This window comes from Temnothorax curvispinosus, unplaced genomic scaffold (assembly GCF_003070985.1).
Source record: "Temnothorax curvispinosus isolate PA1 unplaced genomic scaffold, ASM307098v1 QBEX01012135.1, whole genome shotgun sequence".
In the NCBI taxonomy this organism is placed as follows: Eukaryota; Metazoa; Arthropoda; class Insecta; order Hymenoptera; family Formicidae; genus Temnothorax; species Temnothorax curvispinosus.
Window position 1 is genome coordinate 485,036 of NW_020221915.1, and position 21,706 is coordinate 506,741.

General features: G+C 38.1%; 1 protein-coding gene and 1 long non-coding RNA gene across 7 annotated transcripts in view; both read right to left on the minus strand.

Annotated features, from left to right (window-relative positions):
* The window catches only part of LOC112462250 (fasciclin-3), a 300,674-nt gene that overhangs the window by 112,943 nt on the left and 166,025 nt on the right, over nt 1-21,706 (minus strand). The window lies entirely within an intron of this gene.
* Nucleotides 1-21,706, minus strand: part of LOC112462251 — a 129,040-nt gene that overhangs the window by 65,525 nt on the left and 41,809 nt on the right. For both annotated transcript variants that reach the window (XR_003041644.1, XR_003041645.1), the window contains exon 2: nt 14,478-14,546. This is a non-coding gene — a long non-coding RNA (uncharacterized LOC112462251). The remainder of the gene's footprint in view (nt 1-14,477; nt 14,547-21,706) is intronic.

Consider the following 21,706-nt stretch of genomic DNA (forward strand, 5'->3'; position numbering starts at 1 on the left):
ATTTCCATCTGCTGCTACACGTCTGACTACATGCTGGTTTTTCTACTGAAAAGGTCAAAAAAGAAAAAGAAGTCTTTTGCCTCGACAAGATTTTTGCGGACACATATTTATATACCCATAAGTTTTTTTTTTCGTCGTTCCAACGAAAAAACTAAGAAAAAGAAAAACCTGAAAAATCTGCGGTAATATCCATATAGTTTTGACCTCTGTATCTCGTATTTCCATCGGGATGTACGACGCGAAATTGCGTCGTACATCAAAGAGTCCGAGAGGGAGATTCACGTTCCTAGTAATCCGAGGATCAAGGCGGCTCGAACGAAATTACACGAGCCCATAAATCTCGGCGCATAATGCGACGAAATAATAATGACAATGGAAACTTTCAACAATAAGGCGGCCCGGAGGACAATCGTATTGAAAACAGTGGAGGCAGCCGCCGTACAATAGACGGCCGTCTTACGTGCAATACCGGGCGGATAATTATTGGCCGCGTTAACTGCGCACCCGCGGCCGATGATCGGCCACTCGGCACGGTCAATAATTCCGCGACGTTGTTGTTTAGTGCTTTATTTCGTGGTTGAACGCGCGATGTCAAAGGGGACCACCGTTTATGTGCTCGCAAAACTTTCGGTGGCGGTCTGCTTTTTAACGAGGCGTTTGTAACGCTACCGTGAAGAAATATTGCCATTTTAATCAACCAGCGCGAGTTATAACACTTAAAAGAACGAGCGGAGGTTCGCTCGCCGCGAAGTTGAACTGGCATTTTCGGTCGTTTGTGGCGTTTATTATGAACCTTTAATAAAATCCGACTGACAATGAAAATATATCTATGCCTTTCATTCATATCATCTTCATGCAACTTTATTGCGTGGTCAATTCACTAATGTTACTATACATGGGGATAACTATATTGTATTTAATATTTTATAATGTATAATTTATTTATTACCAAAAAATCTCTAGAATACCGAAATAAAAATTAAAGCAAAAAATCTTGAAAACTATATTAATGTAGCAATATTTGTCAATATTTTAAAGCTACTTTAAATAACGAGATATTTTTCAAATCATTATTTCAATACTTTTATCAAGGAAAAACTGATTCCACAAATTAACAAATAAAAACTAATTTGCTATTTCAGAAATCCCATATATGGAGAAATATAATTCGCTTCGGATATTTCAATGAATATCGTCTAACTTTGTCTATAAATTTAAGAACGCGCTAGTCGTTATGGCGATAATGATTTCCTTTTGTTGCGCCAGATATATAATGATCCATCGTATGCATCTACAGTCTCTGACACAAAAGAATGAATTTTTTCGCGCCATAATGGCCGCTTCGATGTGCGCGCTCTGACTTCTTTTCTATGATCCAATTAATATTTACTTTAACTACCAGTTATATTCGCTTCATGCGCGTTGGAATGAGCAAAAAAATTCAATGAACGTATTATTCAAGACTCGCGCGCGCACAATGAAAGAATATCAATTCTTTCGTTTGTCCACTGCACTGAATTTCTCGCTCTGTCTTCAACAATACTATAGACGAGGAGCAATTCAATGCAGATTCGGGCGAATTGCTTCCGGAGCAGTCCATCGAAATGGGATATTTCTGCGAGAGTTCCTTCGTCAGCTAGCGGATTTATTCGAAAATCGTGGGACTATCGCTGAAACTTCTTTCGAGCGATTTAAAGAGAAAGATAGAAAAATCTCATTCTAGTGATGGTGTGGTTTAAATTTGCATAGTAATAAAACCTAATAATCTAAGAAATTTCATAAGAATTTCCGTTTCTTTGGAAAAAGAAAATTGTTGGAATATTTCAATTGATTAGAAAATATATAATCAAAATAAAAAATAAAATATGGCACACGTTTCGCCATTCGATTATTTAAAGCATCATTAAAATGGGAAAAGAGATTTGTTCTGAGAGATTTGAAATGCACATGTGTGAGAGATTTATTAGATTTCGGCATATCCCCGTTAACTTAAATAAATGGAAGTGATAGACGCACATACACAAGCTTATCTTCTTTTTCTTCATTTTGCTTCTGTGCAATTTTTAATTCTCGCTTAATCTCTCTACATTGCCGCAAACATTTTTCACGTTTTACCTCATTTTGCATGATTGACATCTAGATATCTCGACTGTACTCGGTTGCACTTGTTGCTCGTTTCAATCTGAACTTCTCCCGATTCACGTTTATATTGCTCACGTTATAGAATTCAGAAACAGTTATGATGATCATGATTGAAATGTATCAAAATTTCTTAGCGTGATTCATGTAGGTATCTAATTATATTGTTGCTATTATATGTCGCAGCGCAATGCCATGCATGATATACAAATAAAAATAAAGCAAATACTAATAATTAATACTATGACATATTATTTAAAAAAAATAAAAATAAAAACATTATTTTAAGATATTTATAAATATACGAAACAATCTGTACAAATACAATACAATGACAGCTGCAAATGAAGTAAGCGCAGCAAGAGAACCAATCGGCATCGCGGAAAAGTGACAACAATACCTACGACATGCCCTTTTTAGAAGAGGATTTTTCTTCTTCTTCTTCAATGGCACTAATACAGCTCAAGATCGAACCATGACCTTTTGAAGTTTAGCCTTCATCAAATCCGAGGTCTCTTTTTTGGCTTTTTAACAATAATTTCTTTTTAATGGGGCACGTTGTTAGTTTAGCGCCCAACTCTCAATCTGGAAGATCAGTCCTCAAATATAAAGAGATACTTGTGGCAAGAAATACTTTCGGTGTGTTGCCATTACCTTTCGAGAGGTGGTGATAAAAAAAACCTGATGATTTTTGGTCGGATTTAAACTTGGATCTTCAGCTCGTTAGAGCGCAGATCTTCTTGCGCCATAATCGTCTCACATTTTATATATTTTTATTTCATATATGTATATTTTTTTCAGCAGTTTCTATAACCTCTCATTATGGAAATTTTAACTTTAAAAACGATATCTAACATCTTATCTTTCTAATATATTTCTTGACGCATTTATGTCAATAAATAAGAACATAAACATTTTTGCGCCGTTTTATTCATATATGTAGTTTTCATAATATTCTTCAAAATTTTTCTTGCAACAAATAGAAGCAAGAACAGTCCACGTTATTCTATTTATATAAGTCTTTAATGACACGTTCACAAATAGCTGTTAAAAGAAAAGACAAACACTTTGCATTACGCCCTCCAATATAATATTATATAATTTTATCAAGTATATTATTCGGTATATTACTCTATGCAATATATAAGTATATGTGTGTGCACATCGTCTCCAACATCCTTTCCTAAAAGTTACCCCACTTTTCATCGCTTTTTATTACCTATCTCGAATTCGACATGCTCGTTCCCCTATCTAGCTCGAACGGATACGTCGTTTTTCACGCGCCCCGGTGTATTCCCAGGGTACTGTAAAAAAAAAAAAAAAACTATATCGCGGTCGTGTCCCGCCCGAACTTTTCTCCTCCATTTCCTGTCTTTCCGCATCCGTCGCCGGGACCGCCGGCTTCTTCTCGCGCGGTGGCGAAGTTTCCGCGACGGGGAGAGGAGCAACGAATAACGTCAGCTATGAATTCCGAGAGGCGACGAGGGTAGGATGCTTTGCGAGGATCGAGCCTTTGCTATATTGGCAGACGTTTTCCAACTTTACGCCAATATGGCCAGGTGCCGCCAGTCATTTTGCGCTTATTTGCACCCCGTCGCGTCGCGGCGTTATACGTTAGGTAACATACATATGCCCACCGTCAAGTCGCCTGACGGAATATCGCGATAGAACCCGGTGCTGAGGTGCAAAAAGCGACCGCGAGGTATTCCGGTCGTTGCGCTCGATTTTCGCGCCCGTCCGCCCCCGGCAAAGCGATCTCCCGTGATTGCGATATATTTCGAGACTGCTGTGTTAATTCGTCGCTCTCTGATCGCAAGCGCGTACGGAATTTCGGATTTAAACCAAACATTGCACGATTCCCGCGAACGTAGCGTTTCTCTCGAAAAGATATAACTATATAGTTATAACCGTTAAAAATCGTTTACTTTTTTTCCCCGGAGAAGTATTAGACCAAAATTGAAAATGTATAGCGACAGGAATAGCCAGAAAATGAGATGCCTATTCCGCCGATTTATATAGGGAGGGAATCTTTTCAAATAGATAAGATTAAAGAGAATTCGAAAATCCGAATCCCCAATTTGAATACTGATATTTACGGGATTTCTTTTATCGCGTAGAACTGCAACTGCCGAGAGGGCATACTTCATAAATTCAGGGATTCATATGTATAATATGTATAATTAGCATTCTCTGTTCGTGAATTAATTTGATAAAACCAACGTTCGCGCGCGCAGCTCGAACGGTCCTCTTTAACGCTAAAGCTGGCATTACCATCGATTTGCGAGTTAAGGAAGAAGGAAGACGAGCTCTCCCGAGCTCGCAGTAACGCAGCCAATCGACCCGCTTGACGCTGATACCATATCGAAAATCGAATCAACAACGTCGACGGTAACGTAAGGACAACAAAGGGATAGAGAGCGGAAAACGGCATTGGCGGAATGGGCGTTGATAACGCGCGTGGCAACGATATAAAAAAAAAAGGAAAATACGAAGCCTGACGCTTGTTTATCGGCGAACCTGCATTGGTATCGCTGGTAACGAGAAAAAGGAGGGCAGGCACATACTTTCTGGAGGACGCCGGGAGAGGAAAGCAGAACGGCGGAAAAGTAGGCGGTGTGGTCTGTCGCCGATTGTGTGTGGAAGGATGGGAGGACCAGCTTGCGAGACGGGAACGCGCGCGCGAAAGGGGTGTGCACGGCCACGCGGTGGAAAATTGAAAGTGTGAGACCCGCGGAGGAAGTTTCATTAACCGCAGAGGGTATCGCAAGCCAGTGCGCGATGCTTGCCAACTTTTAAATTACGTTTCGGCGGGAAAGTAGCGGCGTTAAGACCGCGCGCGAGGCTGGCGTCGTTTGCGCGACCTTCCTTCCTTCTCTCTTTTCTCTTCCACTTCTACCCCCCGAGTCCCAGTCGCCCCTTCGTCCGATTTCTCGCGCCACCTTCGTCCTCGCCTCTTGTCCGGAATCGTTATTTCGTCTCGAGCAACAAAATCAGATGGGGAAGAGGGCGAGGGGAATCGTTCGAGCATCGATTTCGATTTTCAACTTGAATGCGATTCACTGCAAAGTGCTATGTCCGAAGCCTCGACGGTCATTACATTTAAGCAATTCCATTATCTTAAATTTTTACAGACTAATATATGTATATGTCTCTTTCGCTTTCCCCAGTCATATCGCCCCATCGACATTTTAATTATATCTACTTATGCGCCATGACGACGTACTTCTTGCCGCGTTCTGGGTATAGATTTCCTATGAAGCAGTACACGAGCGGCAAACTCAATTATTGCTCTGAATTTAATGGCGATCGAGTTGCTTCGCTCGCTCGCTCGCTCACTGACGCAAAGGGGCAGTATCGGTTACGCTTTTATTAGAGTTCATAAGCTAATTACCTAACGAACGCATCGCAAAGGTCAATTTGAAAATGATTTATAGCAATGCTATGCCAAAAAAGTACTGTGAGAGTAAGAATTCTCTGTTATAATTTATGTGATTTAAATTTTACGCGATATTTGCTTAGATTATTATCAAGAATTAATTTAAAGAAATTGATAAACATAGTCGATATTAATTTAACTGTTATACAGCACGAAAATATTATTTTAATTAACGCAATTATTATATGTAATACATATTTTATTATCTCCGACATATTTTGTTATGTTGGAGATGCATATATTTAAGTCGTTTAAATGTGGCAAATATATTTAATGTGAATTTCTGTCAATGCAGATCAACATTAATCTCGGTTTAACTAACTTTTTATTTTTTTCTAAGAATTTAAAAAATTAGAGAAAGCTAGTATAAAGTTAAATCAAGATTAAAATTAATCTACATTGGTAGAAATGGACATAGGTCGCTTAAAAATGTAACTTTCACTCAAATAAACTTAAAGTTTCTTTATAGAAATAGAAAAATTTTGTATCTATTCTCGTGACATGCGCGGTACACAGGAAACAGCAGATAGGAACAGTCAAAGTAGCTTGACTAGTATATCGCTCACAATTCGTCACGCACTGGGTCGTGAGAAATCGAAGGTTACGCCCATCGCAGTGGAATCACCCTTTTACCTTTGTTACCGGCGTCGTCACGGTGGACTTCTCGCGCCGTAAGTAATGCACTTGCAGCTGTCAACGGTCGCCATGGCTTTCTATACGGAATCAAGCGTCGTTAAAGATAACAATCTTAAATACGATCGCCGAGCCCGAGACCGGAACGACGTGCCCGAAAAGCCGGGCCTCTATGTCATCCGGAGAACGGGACGGAAAACTCGCGCGCGTTATTCAAGAGAGATTCAAGGGAGATTTTACCACCCAAATGGACCAAACGAGCGGGAATTTCGCGGATAATTTGCCGCGAATACCGGATTCGCGCGCGCGCGCGCGCGCGCGGGGTCGCTGCAACCCCCTCAGGATATCTGAACTCGGATGTTTGCTACTTTCAGAATTGACGTACGTCTCGAGTTCGTATTCAACGGCAAGGCAAAAGCGAATGAACGAACGAACGGCTCGCGCTACCACTCTCCGAGAAAGGAATTTCGAAATTTTCCACGCGCGGTCGTATGGAACTGGCTTGCACAGTGTGTACACGACATACAGACATACCGGCGTACTTTGCGCTCTCGCCACCCGCGTCTCCGTATACGTTCGTAACTTTCCTGCCGAATAACCCCGGAGAGGTTCTCCGGGGACGAAACGCATAACTCGCCCGTGTACGTACGTGAGTTTCCCCGGAGTGGTCATAAAATTGCATATTCATATTACACGACTGCCGGGTTCGAGTGCGGTAATGAAATGGCGCGGGCAAGACATCTCAAATAAGGTTGCGCGCCGACAGTTTGGATATTTTCGGTTTTCCATGCATGCCTAAAGAGGCCCCAGGCGAGGAGCGCCATTGGCGCGCCGAACGTTTGTTTCAAAAACATCAACGGGGTCGCATCCGGTTTCCATATTCATTTCTTTTCGTCGCAGAGAAACGAAGAATCGTTCTATATAAAACCTCGAAAATTCCATAACATCGCATTTATAATCAATAATAATCAAATATAATCGTTCCACAAATAAAATTAAAAGCAAGTACGAATATAGAACGTTTTAAACTTTACATCCCCGTAGAATTAAAAAATAAAAACGCTTCTGCGAGCAAAATAGAAAAAATGTGAATACATAAAAAAGCGTGACAAAGAAGAAAGCTCTTTTCATTTGCATTTAAGTAGTTATAAAAGGCATACTTTTAACGCTTTAAGTGCAGAATGGTACTGACATCAAAGCGTTTAAACGCTTAAGGAGCTGGCAATGGCATCATTACCAAGCACACAGAACTGTGAACTTCGTGATTTCTTTATGAGAAAGTTCGCTCTGTTATCGACGTAATTTCTGCGACACGTTATATTTTTTAACACTGCAACTTTGATTTTAATGCTGCTTTGCAGCGACATTGTAATGTAATGTCTGCTGTCAGATTTGAAAATCAAGATTTCAAGATTACTTAAACGACAGCAATACACATTCGATCAGGGAGAACGCTTGAAAAATATTTCTTCTATATGTTTGAATTGTTAATAGATACGCCCACTCTATTTTCCTGTTCGCCGAAAGGATTAACGACATTTCCAGCTAATTCGTTAAAACGCTCTGCTTAACGCGCCAATAAATTTTCCACGAAAATTTCACTCCAATAAGATCCTACTTTCCCCCGGTTCGTTGTGTCGAATAGACAATTCCTCCGAGACCTTACGCAAGCTACTGTACGCTTCTGTAATATTGTAAAAGAGGAAACAAACAGCTCACGGGCTGCCTACGTGTTGCCGGCACCGCTCGCGGAAAGTAGTAGCGCATTTGTTGCACTATGCAGCCCGGGCTCACGCAGTCCGCAGGTGTTTCGTCGATAAATCTAATTCGTTCGGAACAAAGAGAACATTTAGAAGTCGGCTCGTCCTGCATTCTAACGACTCGATCTACAAAGCAGCACCCGATAGGTTGCAATACTGTTACGCGGCCGCTCGCGCAGGTATCCCGTTGTATCAGTTATTTTCCGATGCGTCGCCGCGTCGAACGAGTTGTCGCGTACAGACACGCGGACGATTTTTGCAATATTGTTCCGTAATATCTATTCAGAAAAAGCGCAAAATCATCGGATATAATTATCCAATTGAAGAAATCGACTATTATTTTTGAACATTTTGATCCTGTATCGTATTTACAGTTGAATCATTTGCTATCAGAGAAAATATCGTAGCTGAAAAACTAATTTAATTCTTTCCGTTCAGTTCGTTCCTTCCTGCACCGCGGCAAAAGATTACTTTTCATGTTCGATTCAAATCATACACGCTCTCCCTTTTTAACCGACTTCATTGTAAACATGTATTGAAAAAATAAAAAAGCGCATTTCCGAAGAAAGAGAATTCTCCGTTCGATACAGAACAAAGGAGGGTGTATATTTCTATATGAAACGTGATTCCCGAAGTTTCATCGCGGGTTGTAAGCAGGTAATCAACGCCGGACATACGTCAAAATGTTCGCCGCAACGTAGCACAATGGTGGTTATTGAGCCAGTATAATTACTAAGCGAGACGCGAAGCCGAGTTACGTCAACGGCGCGCGTGTTACCGCAACGAGCGAAGTAAAGGTCCTCTCGTCGGACTCGCGAATCCGCTCTGACGCGAGCGCGCGCGCAAACCACTCTCACGACAGGTTCTCACATACATGTAGAAACGGTCGAGAAGGGAGCAAGGATCATGCGTGACGTCGTGCGTAAACATCCATTATACGAGAGCCTCCGTGTAGCGTGTCGCTCGCGCTGGTGCCAAACGCGCAACGAACGCGCGGAATAAGGAGCGGCACGATCATTATTACCCGACGCGCTCCGTCGAATGCCAACGACGACGATGGGATACGACGGTGACGGTGTCGGCCGTGAATCGTGGGAGAATAATACCGAGGAAAGAGAGCGACGGGGCTCGCTGTCATCGTCGAATGATTTCTGATCGGCGGACGCGCCATTATGCGCTGTGCAACGCGCTCAGTCTCTCTTCGTTTGTTTAAACTTTAATACATTAGTCACATTTATCAGCAACGCTTCAATTATTACTCCAAATATCGTTTGCTGTATTTGATAAGATCGTAAACTTTTGAGTGAACCTGATTCCGCTTATTTTTCATTTTATGTAATTGCATTCGATAAAATATACATGGACTTATCCTTTACATAAATTTGATATTTCGATGAATAGGAATCAAATGTATAGAATATCCGAGTATAATAGAATATGCTGCTGCGATAGCTTACATCAAATGGATTAAGGGTCTATCGTACTCGTGTTTCTAATAGGAAATTGGCAGTGTGTGTGTGTACTTGTGTAGCATATGTAGCTCAATAGACTAATCATGAAAGTGATGCTGAGATAATATAATTCATCAGTAATAAATTGCATTAGTAATTATAAAAACCTAATTCTAATTGAGATATGTTTAAGATAATTGAACGTGTAATTAAATGCTAATAATATTAATATTTTTACCGGTTGTTGTTATATTGTTACTTTTTCTATATATCGCTTTATATGTGTCGACACATTTATGTATTCCATTATGATTTATATTGACCTTTATCTATAAAAAAATTTAATAGAAAGTTTTTAAATTCGAAAAGAAAAAGATGTTAATAAACTAGAAGAGATGCCGTTTTTGAATATTTGTACAAGAATTGAGATATGTGTTTTTTTCAACTAGGACGCAATTTTACAGTTTATGCACACTTACTTAACTCAATCCATAACGGATAAAGTGGTTCCGCAAGTCATCATATAAATTGAACGGCGTGCTATCGTGACATCAAAAACTAATAGTGTTCCATTGTCGTGATCACAAGTATCGCGAAATTTAAAGTCACATGCAAATGGCTTTACGGCTTCGTTTCATGAAACATGCGCGCTAAGTGACCGCCTCAATCGATTCTCCCGTGGCGATAGCTTGGCAACCTTTAGCCCTTTTGTACTCGACGTATCTCTATAGTGAGCCGACGATTAACCTTCAGGATAACGTGAGGCAATTTAATCGCTAAGCTTTATATATCCTTACCATCTTAATATAAATGTTACCATTAATAACAAGACTTAAAGAAATCTAAAAAAAAAGATAAATTCTAGGAATACTCATGATAAAAGAATGTTCTCTTTAAAATATTTAAAAAACTCCATTACTATCAAAATAACATGACTGAAAATATATATGCACGTCACATAAAAAATTTTATAATTTTCAATGCAATAAAATCGCAAGATATTTGAAACATTATTTTTATACCTAATTTATATATATAAAAGACATATTTTTCCGTGCACATATTTTTCGATTTGACATATTAACAGGCTTGAATTTACAGATGTAAATCTTCGTTATGCACCACGAAAAAAAGATTAAATAAGCGATGCAAATATCACTTTAATGGAAGAATATTTTTGTATCGTAAAATTCGTTCTCGTTAAAATTTAATGAGGTGATGTGCATTCACGCGTAAAAAATGCAGAAAATTGTGACGTTACTTTGAATGGATAGTGGATGCCTCTCGAAAGATGCTTAAAACCAGTTTTGGTTTATGCGAGGAAGCTTTCTACGAACGTCGGTGGAAACGAAATTACGGCGGGAATGCAGCATTTGCGGCGCATTTTTGAAAAGAGGGATATGTTTGAAAGGGCTACGTAGACGAAGGATGGGTTGCTTCCCACTCCAGTCTAAATAACACGCTGAATAGCTGTTGTTCCGCCATCAAAAACGCGGTACAAAATATTGCAACTAAAAATGAGAATGGTTCCACCATTCTCAGAAGAGAATAATAACACTGTAACTTTTACCGAATTCCCCGATTATATTCATGAACGTACCGTGTACGTCCCACAATTGCGCGCGCGACGTGCAATCGCATGCATAATGTGTCTTCGCAATTAAATGTATCTCTCCGAGAATGCGTCTCTGTTACGCCCCAGTTCTACGGGCTAAATATTTTGTCGAATGAATAAGTGATTCCCCTTGGCCACAAAACGCTAATTTATACTCCCTTGCTGCGAGATGTGCATTTCAGTGCCGTTTAATCATATTAAGGACACATTTGCGTCTTCCGCTAGTGAAATAGCACGGTAAATATTAACTCAATTTTCCCCTACGAATTAATGTCGTTTGTTCCGCGTATAGTTAGCAAGAGAAGTCTCTGCAAGATACTGCAAGAGAAATCTCTCTCTCTCTCTCTCTCTCTCTCTCTCTCTCTCTCTCTCTCTCTCTCTCTCTCTCTCTCTACTTCCTTAATACCGAAAAATATTCGGCGGTTTAACATTCGGCGGCTTCTATTATCACTATTGATCTTTGCTAATTAGTAAACTTCTGATTCGAACGTGTTCTAGCGGAAGGGTAAATATTAACTCTCAATTTCCCCTCAAAATTAATATCAGTCCGTTCAACCGATTACCAAATATTTTACTATAATTTCCTCATACATCGGAAAAGACTTCGCGACCAGCTTTCTTAATTACTAATATCAATCTTAGCTTAATTAATCGACCTCCCGTGCTAACGTGAGTTAGCGCTGAAATTTTACATTCGCTAGGGTTGAACAAACAGCTTCGCGGACGTTGCTTATTCATGCAAATGCGAAGCGAACCCTTTCGCCACCGAAGTGGCAGCTTGTTCTGACAATGCTAATGCATGCAACCGGTTGTGTTTCGCGTAGTGTTTCCCTGCCTAGCCACCGTCCTAGGTTGTTTTGGCGGCTGAAAGTTTTCCCTCGTGCATCGTTGTGATTTAAATTGCGCGGCGTATATTTCTTGCCTGCATGGATATCAGAGCTGGCAGAAGGTTTCGCGGAGCAACGTTTTCACAGCGCACGGATATTTTCTGACGCGCGTTACGAAATTGTCGTTTTTCGCCGCGTCGCTTGGATCGTTACGTTTTAAGCTTACACGAAAATATGTTACTTGGTATGCATTGCGCCGGAGAAATATTTCCAACAATACACATAGTTCACTTCCTACAGACTAAAGCTTCAGCTAAAGAGTTTTTAACGATCTCGAAATTAACTTTTCAAAGTGGCAGGACGTGTATCAAAGCTTTCTAATTTTTTGTATTATAAATATATTTTTAAACCCCCTTTTCAAATTATGACTGTATAAAGTAAAACTCTCTCTCTCTCTTTCTCTTTCTTAAACCTTATTTTGTTGTTTAATTACATTTTATTTCGCGAAAAGTACTTTATCTTTTTCGTATTTTTATAGCTGAAAAGTTATTCATATTTGAACATTTCTATTCAGAGATTTTAAGTTAATAAAATATCTATAAATGTGAAATGAAAGAATATAATATAATTTTAATAATATAATAAAATAGAATAGTTTTATATATTTTAATATAATTTTTATAATATAATAAAATTAGAATAGTTTTCTAATTTATGAAATACGGAATTGCAATCTACATTCGTTCATTTCAATCCCATTGCATTATTATCCAATCAAGGAACTTGTGAATTTCAATAGATCCCATATTGTATGCAAATCGGAAATCTATTTCGGCTACACGCGAAAGCACGATGAAACTTCAATTGATGCATCGATAGTCAATCGAATTGATATGAACATAGTTCTGTCATTAAACAATGTAATTACGAGATTCCTGACGACCCATCCTATTCTCCTCTTAGACGTGCACGCTGATATAGTCACCGGATTAAATTAAATCTGCAAGCAGATCTCGGGCGAGAGTTAGCTAAATAAGCGGAGCAACGCGGCAACGCGCAGAAGTCAGAGCTCGAAACTTCGGCGTATGACGTGCAGGACTCAAGTCGCACGTAGTTGTCTGTTAAAAGCACGAAAGCTCGAAGCTGCGCATCTTTTTTATGTTTACACTATATTTTGCGACTAGCTTATTGTCAGATAAACTACGCGTTTTTATTTAAGAATAAGCCTGCAGCTGAAATTACTGATGCGAATCATATGCGGATCTAAAAATTTAACTAACTTTCTACGATTATTTGTGAGTAATTGTGATTGTTTTTAAACAGAAAATCTCGATTTTTAAAGTTTTTCGATAATTCGCTTTATACTGTTATTTGTCGAAATATATTTCATTAAACTTAAAAATAAATGTATAAATTATTACGTATATTCAAACAGCTAAATTTTCACTTACACGCAAAATCATTAACACGCATCGGCGGTTTTGATCCGATTTTCATTTCGCTGAAGTGCGGTTGAAACTAAATAGCATGCACGCTAATCAATTGAGGGTACCGCAATAAAGTACAAATCGGATCGTGCCGTAACTCGTTCGGAACATTGCAGTAAAATGTAAAACACGCTCGTCGGCAGCACATCTGTGGAAGAACGAAAGCGTTTTCGTGATCCTTCGAGCGAGCTTTACGATCGACGTGAACGTCATCGCGCGCTGCGTTAGAGACACATCGATATTCGGCAATACTCGTAAAGGCTTTAAGCAAGTATTAAGTAGACGGTGAGAAATGGCTGCAAATAGCTGTGGAATTAACGATCTCTCATCAAGCATCCTTAATAGCTGCGGTTACAGCCAATTATGCCGGGTTGTAAAATCCATGCACGGCCGCGAAGTGGACTTTTACGACGATGAGCAGCCCCGTTTTTCCAGTTTCACGATTCCGCTCTGTCGATAGAACGATGTGAGCTTTACGGGCTGCTAACTGGACGAAAGAAATGCTCGCGAGGGGAATACTTATCGGATGATTCAATCGGATATGACCTATAAATACTTCATGTTTCGTAGGCGACTACTGAGAATGTCATTCTTTCATATGAAAAATGTAAATAACCAGAGAAATATAAAAATTACTTAAAAATTTATCACAATCTTCTGATGTCGTTAGCATTATTATGCGCAATGAAGAAGTAACAACTTTATAAATATTAATCGTAATCTCTAGATCATTATTGCTGACATGACATATTTCAAGTTTATGTCCGAGTTGTTTCAAAAATTGTTATGTAAAAAAGAGAAGATAAAAAGAATTTTAGTAATTATAATTAGGAAAATCTTATATATATCTTAAGAAACGTATCAAATATCAAGACAATATATATTCATAGCAATTATAGAAATAGAGGAGACTAATTATATACAGAGAGAGAGAGAGAGAGAGAGTGTGTGTGTGTGTGAGAGAGAGAGAGTGAGAGAGAGAGAGAGAGAGAGAGTGTGAGAGAGAGAGATTAAAGTGGAATATGCTCTTCAGGATTAAAAATGTATAAGATTAATAAAGTGGGCTTTATATAGTATAAAGCTATCCGAAATTCGATAGAAAAATCTTGACAGTATTTTATTATCTCACCGAAGATTGAATAAAATGAAATATTCATCCACGTATCTGGCAAAAGCGATCTGCGAAATAAAATCTCACCTGAAACAAAAAAGAAACAATTTATTAGTTAGATGCCATAAATCACGAAATATCATCGCTGAAGCTATTTTGCGCTAAATTGACCCACATTATTAACTTAGTCAATTTAGCAACGTAAATAAAAGTTAATCATACATAACATCATAAATAAAAGATATCACCAATCATGAAATATTTGGAAATCACGTTTCTTGGCGAATGAAAAATATAATGAGAAAAATTCTTGCTACTCTCGTTTCTGATGTTTTATCGTTAAAGTCTTGAAGTTCATTTGACACAAACTAATTACGACATATTAAAACATATCTCACATATCATTATTGCGCGACTTTCTATACAGTTTTCCTACCGCTCTCCATTCTTTCATACATTCCCTAACATTCTACCTTGGTTGCTTTTATTTCTCCCGCGTGTCTTTCACTCGTCTCCGTTGTCTGGACGGATCTTCGAGCATTTTCCGCTTTCTTCCGTACCTCATTTATTATTCTGCCAAGTTGTGTTATTTGCGTGCTTTCACCCCCCGTATCCTTCCTTTTCATCCCCACGAAGCATGCTTGGGATGGATAATCCGCAGTCCGGGGTTGGTGATCGATATAGCGGCTGGCGAAAGCGAGAATCGCTCCTACATTGGAGTTTGCTCTAACTCACGAATTACGACAGCTTACATTAGCAAGCGCGGAAATCCAGTGTCCCGTCTAATTTACACTCGGCAAATAATAATCATGACACTCGACAAATTGTATCTAACGATATTCTGAATAGTCGATTTTCGAAAGAAAATATACAGAATTAATTGGAGATTAGAATCGATTTAACATAATGAATATTAATTATCCAGCATTTCATCCATTAAAGAGACAAGAAATGAATTAACTTGAAGATAAAATTGATAATCTAATTGACGGTAAAAAAAAGAAGCAGTATAAAGATACATATACAAGAACAGAATATAATATGCATGTACATATGTACCTCGACATATACAATATATGCATACATAATACAACGTTGTCAATACATTTCATATGTCAATTTCAAAAGTTTATTATGCAGGAATATAATTAACTAATCAAATTGTTTGCCTACATGGACATTTCATTGATTATTCTATATTCAATGCTATAAATACCATCATCCAAGGTTCATTTGTATAATATGAGGATAGCATTATGCGCTAATAGTATCTGAGATTATTACATTTAACTGACATGAATACGGTCTACAGTATTCACACAAGGCTGTGCTTTCGCTCTGAGCGACGACGCTTCTGCTTCCCGGCAATTTAGCAATGCGCGATAAAAGCATCGTTGTAACTCAAATCATCCTATGTATCGGCGATGTCAATAATGTAACGAATCGAGTCATAAAATTTCGTAATATCGAACAATCTGAAAGAGCTGCATATTTGCATGCATAGATCCTGTACGAGAATATATCGAGGAACATTAAAGCAAAAAATCAATAAAAACAATGTTAAAATTCGATTTATTATTTTTATGTTTTATGGTTTATTTAAATTTACTTTCCCTACGAACGTAATAATGCCAGAAAGTTGAATTGTTTAGCAATGAAAAAAATTAGAGGCACTACGCAATTTAAATCTTTATTAACGTGTTTCGATATTGACAATGTTGTATCCGATAATCGAGTTATAGAATTTCGTAATATCGGACAATTTCGAAGCGACGATGCATACACTCGATGTATACATCGCTAACATAGACGCACTTATAGACATAACATATCGCTTGATGATGCAGTTCCTTCTCTGCCTCTCTTTCTCTCTTATAAAATAATTCCGAGTAATTCCATAAATTCACATTAGGCGGCTCGACATTGGAAAGCTAAAAAATTGCCCAGCATTCTTGAGAGATTTTTCACCTGAACACGCAGCACGGCGCAGTACGCCGCGAAAACTTCATGCACATATTAATTGCGAAACAATCGAATTTTCAATCCGGCATTATTCACTTCACGTACGGCCATATCACTCCTATTTTCTACGCGGCCGCGTCCTACGTCACGATTTCCAATTTTTATTTTAATCCACGTCACGTCAGGGATATGAAGAAACAAAGTAGTACATCCAAAAATATTGGAAACAGATTTACCTCAAATTGCGCTGAGCTTTCAAAAGAATTAAGTCCATTAACGAGATTTTCTGAAATATTGATTTGCATGTCACGCTTTGTAATTACGTTCTAGTTGGTATCGAATCGTTATTGGTCATGGAAGTAATCAAAATGCTAATAATGTGATACAACATTAAATTAGTATTAAAAGATTAAAAAGACCTAAAAAAAACTGGAAATAGTGTTTGAATTATATTATACAACATGTTAAATTGTTTTTCTTTTATACAAAAATTTTAAAAAATAGAATGATGAACGAAAATAGCATGCTAACTACGTCATCAGATGAGCAAATGTAAAATTGAAATAACTTTTTAATGCATTACGAAGTATGCGTTCATGCAGATATAAGCACTCTTCGCGGAGATAAGATGGAAAAAAAATGGAAGACTTCAAATGGCCTTAGTTTTACTAGCTCCACCTCATTTCCTTCCTAATTTCCGGCCTTTTACGGGGATTATGTCTTCGAAGTAAAACGCGCGCTTTTACTACTTCCCTCCGGTATTTCACTATTAAACGAATTTTCTCTATGACGTTAATATCCGAGCACAAATTCCACACTTAGTGATCCGCGTTGAAAAGATTTCGATCATACTAGGGGGGCATTATTGTCGCGGCGATAAACACTCGGCCGATGCCGAGTATTCGAAATAATCGAATTACATCGCCCATTTATTTTCAAAAAATACCATAAATTTCAACTCGGGTCAAGTAATAAATACGCCATGGAGGAGAAGTGAGGAAACGGCAATAAAAATCATGCAAGAGTACTGAAATATGGCTGGTAAAATATTCTCTCCTCCAAGAGAAAATTCCTCTAGTGCATTTTTTCCCCGCGAAATATCGTAACGAAATTATCTTTATCGATAAAGTTACAAATGTGTGCCCCGTGGAACACACGAGGCATGGACAAGGAGAATATATTACATCGCGATGTAACGTGTAAATTTGTAATAGTCACTAATAGTGTTCATTGAGAAATTTGTCAGTAGATCATGTTCAGGAACATGTGAGATACGTCATGTAACTTTAAAAGAAAGCTCTAAGAGGGTTCTAAATATCGCTGCCCCGATATCTATCGACAGACTAATCGATTGTAGTCGATTTTGTAATATACTCGGTCACGAGAACATTTAAACTTTTTGTAAAAGTTAACAATTTATTACGGAATCGAATTCACCCGATAACGAAGTTTCTTACCTACAGTTTTTTTTTTCCATTTACGGCACCTTCGACCTCCCCGAGTCTTCGCTTCGTCGTATAACTTTCTTGTTTTCTACAATCATATTTGCCTCCGTCGTAGATTCCCGATAAATGACGCGGTCGTCGATAAACAAAATTGGATCGTCGAAGAAGAGTAAAAATAAAAATGGCGTCGAAGATAGAAGCAGAAACACGATCTTGAAACTTAATTATTTTTGTTGCGGATGTCCGCTTCTCTTTCGTTTCACGTTACTATAAGATTTACCACAAAATAAATTATAAAAAAATTTTAATTACATTTTTTTCGTTTTTTTCATCTTCTAATATATTTGATTGCAATAAATCAAGATATCATCCACAAATTACGGTATTTAAGCGAGAATAATAGAATTTAAAAAATAATGAGTTTTTTAATAACGTTAAAACTCGAAACCTTAAATTAATCGAGAGATCTCGTCGGAAAATGGAGAAGGATTAAGCTGATGAGCTAGGCTGGGAAAATTTTTCATAAATGTAGAACGACGACGTCCGAATTCTCCGTTGACGCCCCATTAAATTCTACTCTTTTCTTTTTTCCTTAAGGCTTCATAACCACCCGCGATCAAATCACGATCAAATCAGCATATAAAAGGGAGGCAGAAATCGCGAAAGGTAGATCCGTGCCCGTCCCTTTTAGAAATAATCCTCATGAATATAAATTGTTACGTCCTCGAGCGGGATGACGCGATGAGCGGGAAAAAAGGCAAGGACAAAAAGGAACGGCAAGAAACTTCCCGATACAAAAGTTCAAAAAGTTCTGTCCACTTGCTCGCTCGCGCATAATTCTTAGCGCTTTGAAACATTTTCGCTCGGCCATTCCGCGCTTAAATTGCGAGCAAACTTGCAATTTTAAGCCTCGTTTGAAGTCAAGCTAGCCTCGATATTTAATATGAGATTTAAAGAGCGATTAAATGCGAGTAGAACTTTCGGTTAAATTTTTTTCTTAATCACAATGATTCACATCGTATTGATATTAGATCAAAAGCGGGCGAGTGGTACTTCTCTCTCCTATTCTTCAGTTCCCTTCTATTAATTAGTATATATATTACCTTCGTGTTAGGTTCAATGACAAAGGTATAATCGTGGCAATTAAACATAGTATCGAAACGACTTGGGGACCCCCCAAAGAGAACGCTTACCTTTGATGTGAGGCTAGCCTAGTCGAGCGGTAACGTTACATCCTTATTAATTCACGAGACACGTGTTGTACTGTGAAAGGTAACTTTATGACCCCTTAGAACCAATGTCGCGTTTGATCCCTTCTTTATGAAATTCTTATTGTGAATTCTCGAGTGCTTTTACTCACAGTTACAAAAATATTCATCACTTAAAAGCGCGTCACGACGGTGCATGTAAAACAATCTTAATGGTAAATTATATCTCCGTTCTCGTGCTGGAAAGCTATTTTCGCGCGTATAAAATGTTATTTACGCTGTGTGATGAAATGTAATATCATTTTTAACTTACACAAGTATTATAAAATAAAGTAGACAAGAACATTTTACGGTCGTTAAAAAGAAAAATAAATAAATAAACCTACACCAGAAAATTAACAAGACGTGATATGAATAAATTAACGAAGCTTTCAAGGTAAACGCTTCTCCGGAGGACATCGTCGTCGTTATCGGAACACGAGGGATGGTTCAATCGTCACGATCGTGTTTCGCGCAACGAGAATATAGAGACAGCTAGCCAGATAAGATGACCTCGTATGTAAATACGAGCGTCTCCTCCCGGTTCGCGTATGAGGTGGCAAACGATCCCGGTCCCGCGGGAGCCGTTCGAAACGGCGTCGAGTTCGTGGATCAAGCCCCGGGATCGAGCGAGAGACCAGTTTGGCAAGTTAAGATCCCCGAGTACGAGTCATGAAACCGTCGCCGTCGCGTCGCAGCGAGCGGGGGGACGCACAGCCCGGCGAAAAATCGAGAGATGGCGGCTGAACGTCCACGGAATGTGGATTAGCCACCGACTATGGGGGCTTCACGAATGGAGCGATTTCAGAATCGCGTCTCGCGATACATCACGATGAGCGTTTCTCCCTCTCTGTCTTTCCCCCCCTGAATCCAGATCCACATTATCCGCAAGGATCCGGTCTTAGAATTTTAACGAGACGCGAATAGCAGACTGCGTCAATACCGTCTTCGTTTTTTAATTCGATACTGAAATTTACAATTTACGTCATTTTTTAAATACCTTCCGTGTCTGTCTCTGCAGGGTTATAGTATGACATTGATTAATATCTTTTTTCAAAATTATTGCAATTAATTATTAATATTTATAATTTACGTTATACGCATGCATAGATAAATTTTAAAAACAATTCGTTCGGTTTTTTGTCCGTTTATCATTTCCTCAATTATAAACCTAGTTTTGTCACAATTCACTAAATCTAATCTGCTTGCGTCATATCTATTAATTTCAACTTTAAATCAATATCGAAAGCTTCTGGTTTTATTGAGGTATTACGAGTATTCCATAAATAGTTATCGATTTTTTCTTTTATAAACGTAATTTGCTATATTGATTCTGCCTACAATATCGAATATTAAATTATATCCAATATATTCCACAAATTATAAATCTTTCAAATGAATTGTCGGTCATTAATCCAATTCGTCACATCGCATAATTTCATTTGATAATTGTATTGGACTTTATCATCACGCGATCAGCTTTATCGGGCAACTAAAAATTGCGCGACACGATATTCTCTCAGCACAAATTGTTGCGATCCTTCATGTTACGAAATTTATCGCTTGTCGCGCCTCCTCGTGAAATTTTTCGCGAACAATTTCGTCCACGCTTCGTGCAAAATAATTATGCCATTACGTCCGACGTACGCTGTCACGGGGCGAAATTCGCGTATCTTTTATTTCCCATTTGCTCCTTCTGCAAAAAGCTCCGGGCGATTTAAATTTTGCCATTAACTTCGCAGTGAATATTTAACGCACTTCATTCGATACAGACGCGTTGCGGATGCATAATGGACTCGTAATGCGTTCTCGCAATCAGACTCAAAGATATAATGAATTTATATCATATTAATTCCATTGATGTACTCCGTAATATACACAAATCGATATGTAACCGAAAAATGATCTATAGGGCATTTAGGAAGAAAATAAATATTTTCTTGCTGTCGCGTAGTTAATGGTGCTTATGATGAAAAGATTGTAATAAATAAATTAATGCAACATAATGTAGAATTGCACTATTTTTTTCTTTCACTTTAATCCATTATTTTTCTACATCGTTAGAAAATCATAACACGATCATGTCACTTGCAAAAATTACGTTCCTTATTCCGGCACCATAATCGTTAAATTTGCTTCTTATTTTTATTTTCATTCTACATCCTCTCACATACTAATTTCTCGTTCTTCAATTTGTTTCCAGGGTTTAATATCAACGCTTTATTACTAGAAGAATCTTTACTATCACAACTTAAGAAATTTAAATGTAATTATCGATTTAAGTACGAAAAAAGAGTTTTTGAAGCAACAAGTGAATGAATTTCAATACAAATAGATTATATAAAATTATAAATCTTCTAGAAGTTATCATTGTTTTTATTCAATATTCATAGTGTGTATATGTGTGTGTAGATATTTTCCATATTAAATTTCCAAGTATTAAGTCGTACAAAGAGAAGACTTTCACTCTCATTTATTGAAGCAAATACTTCGAAAAGCAGAGCCATTTTATTCATTGACTGATTTTTGATTGATATCTCCTTGGGTACAAAAAGTACAACATTATATACCACGTTTTAATTAAAATTATGTG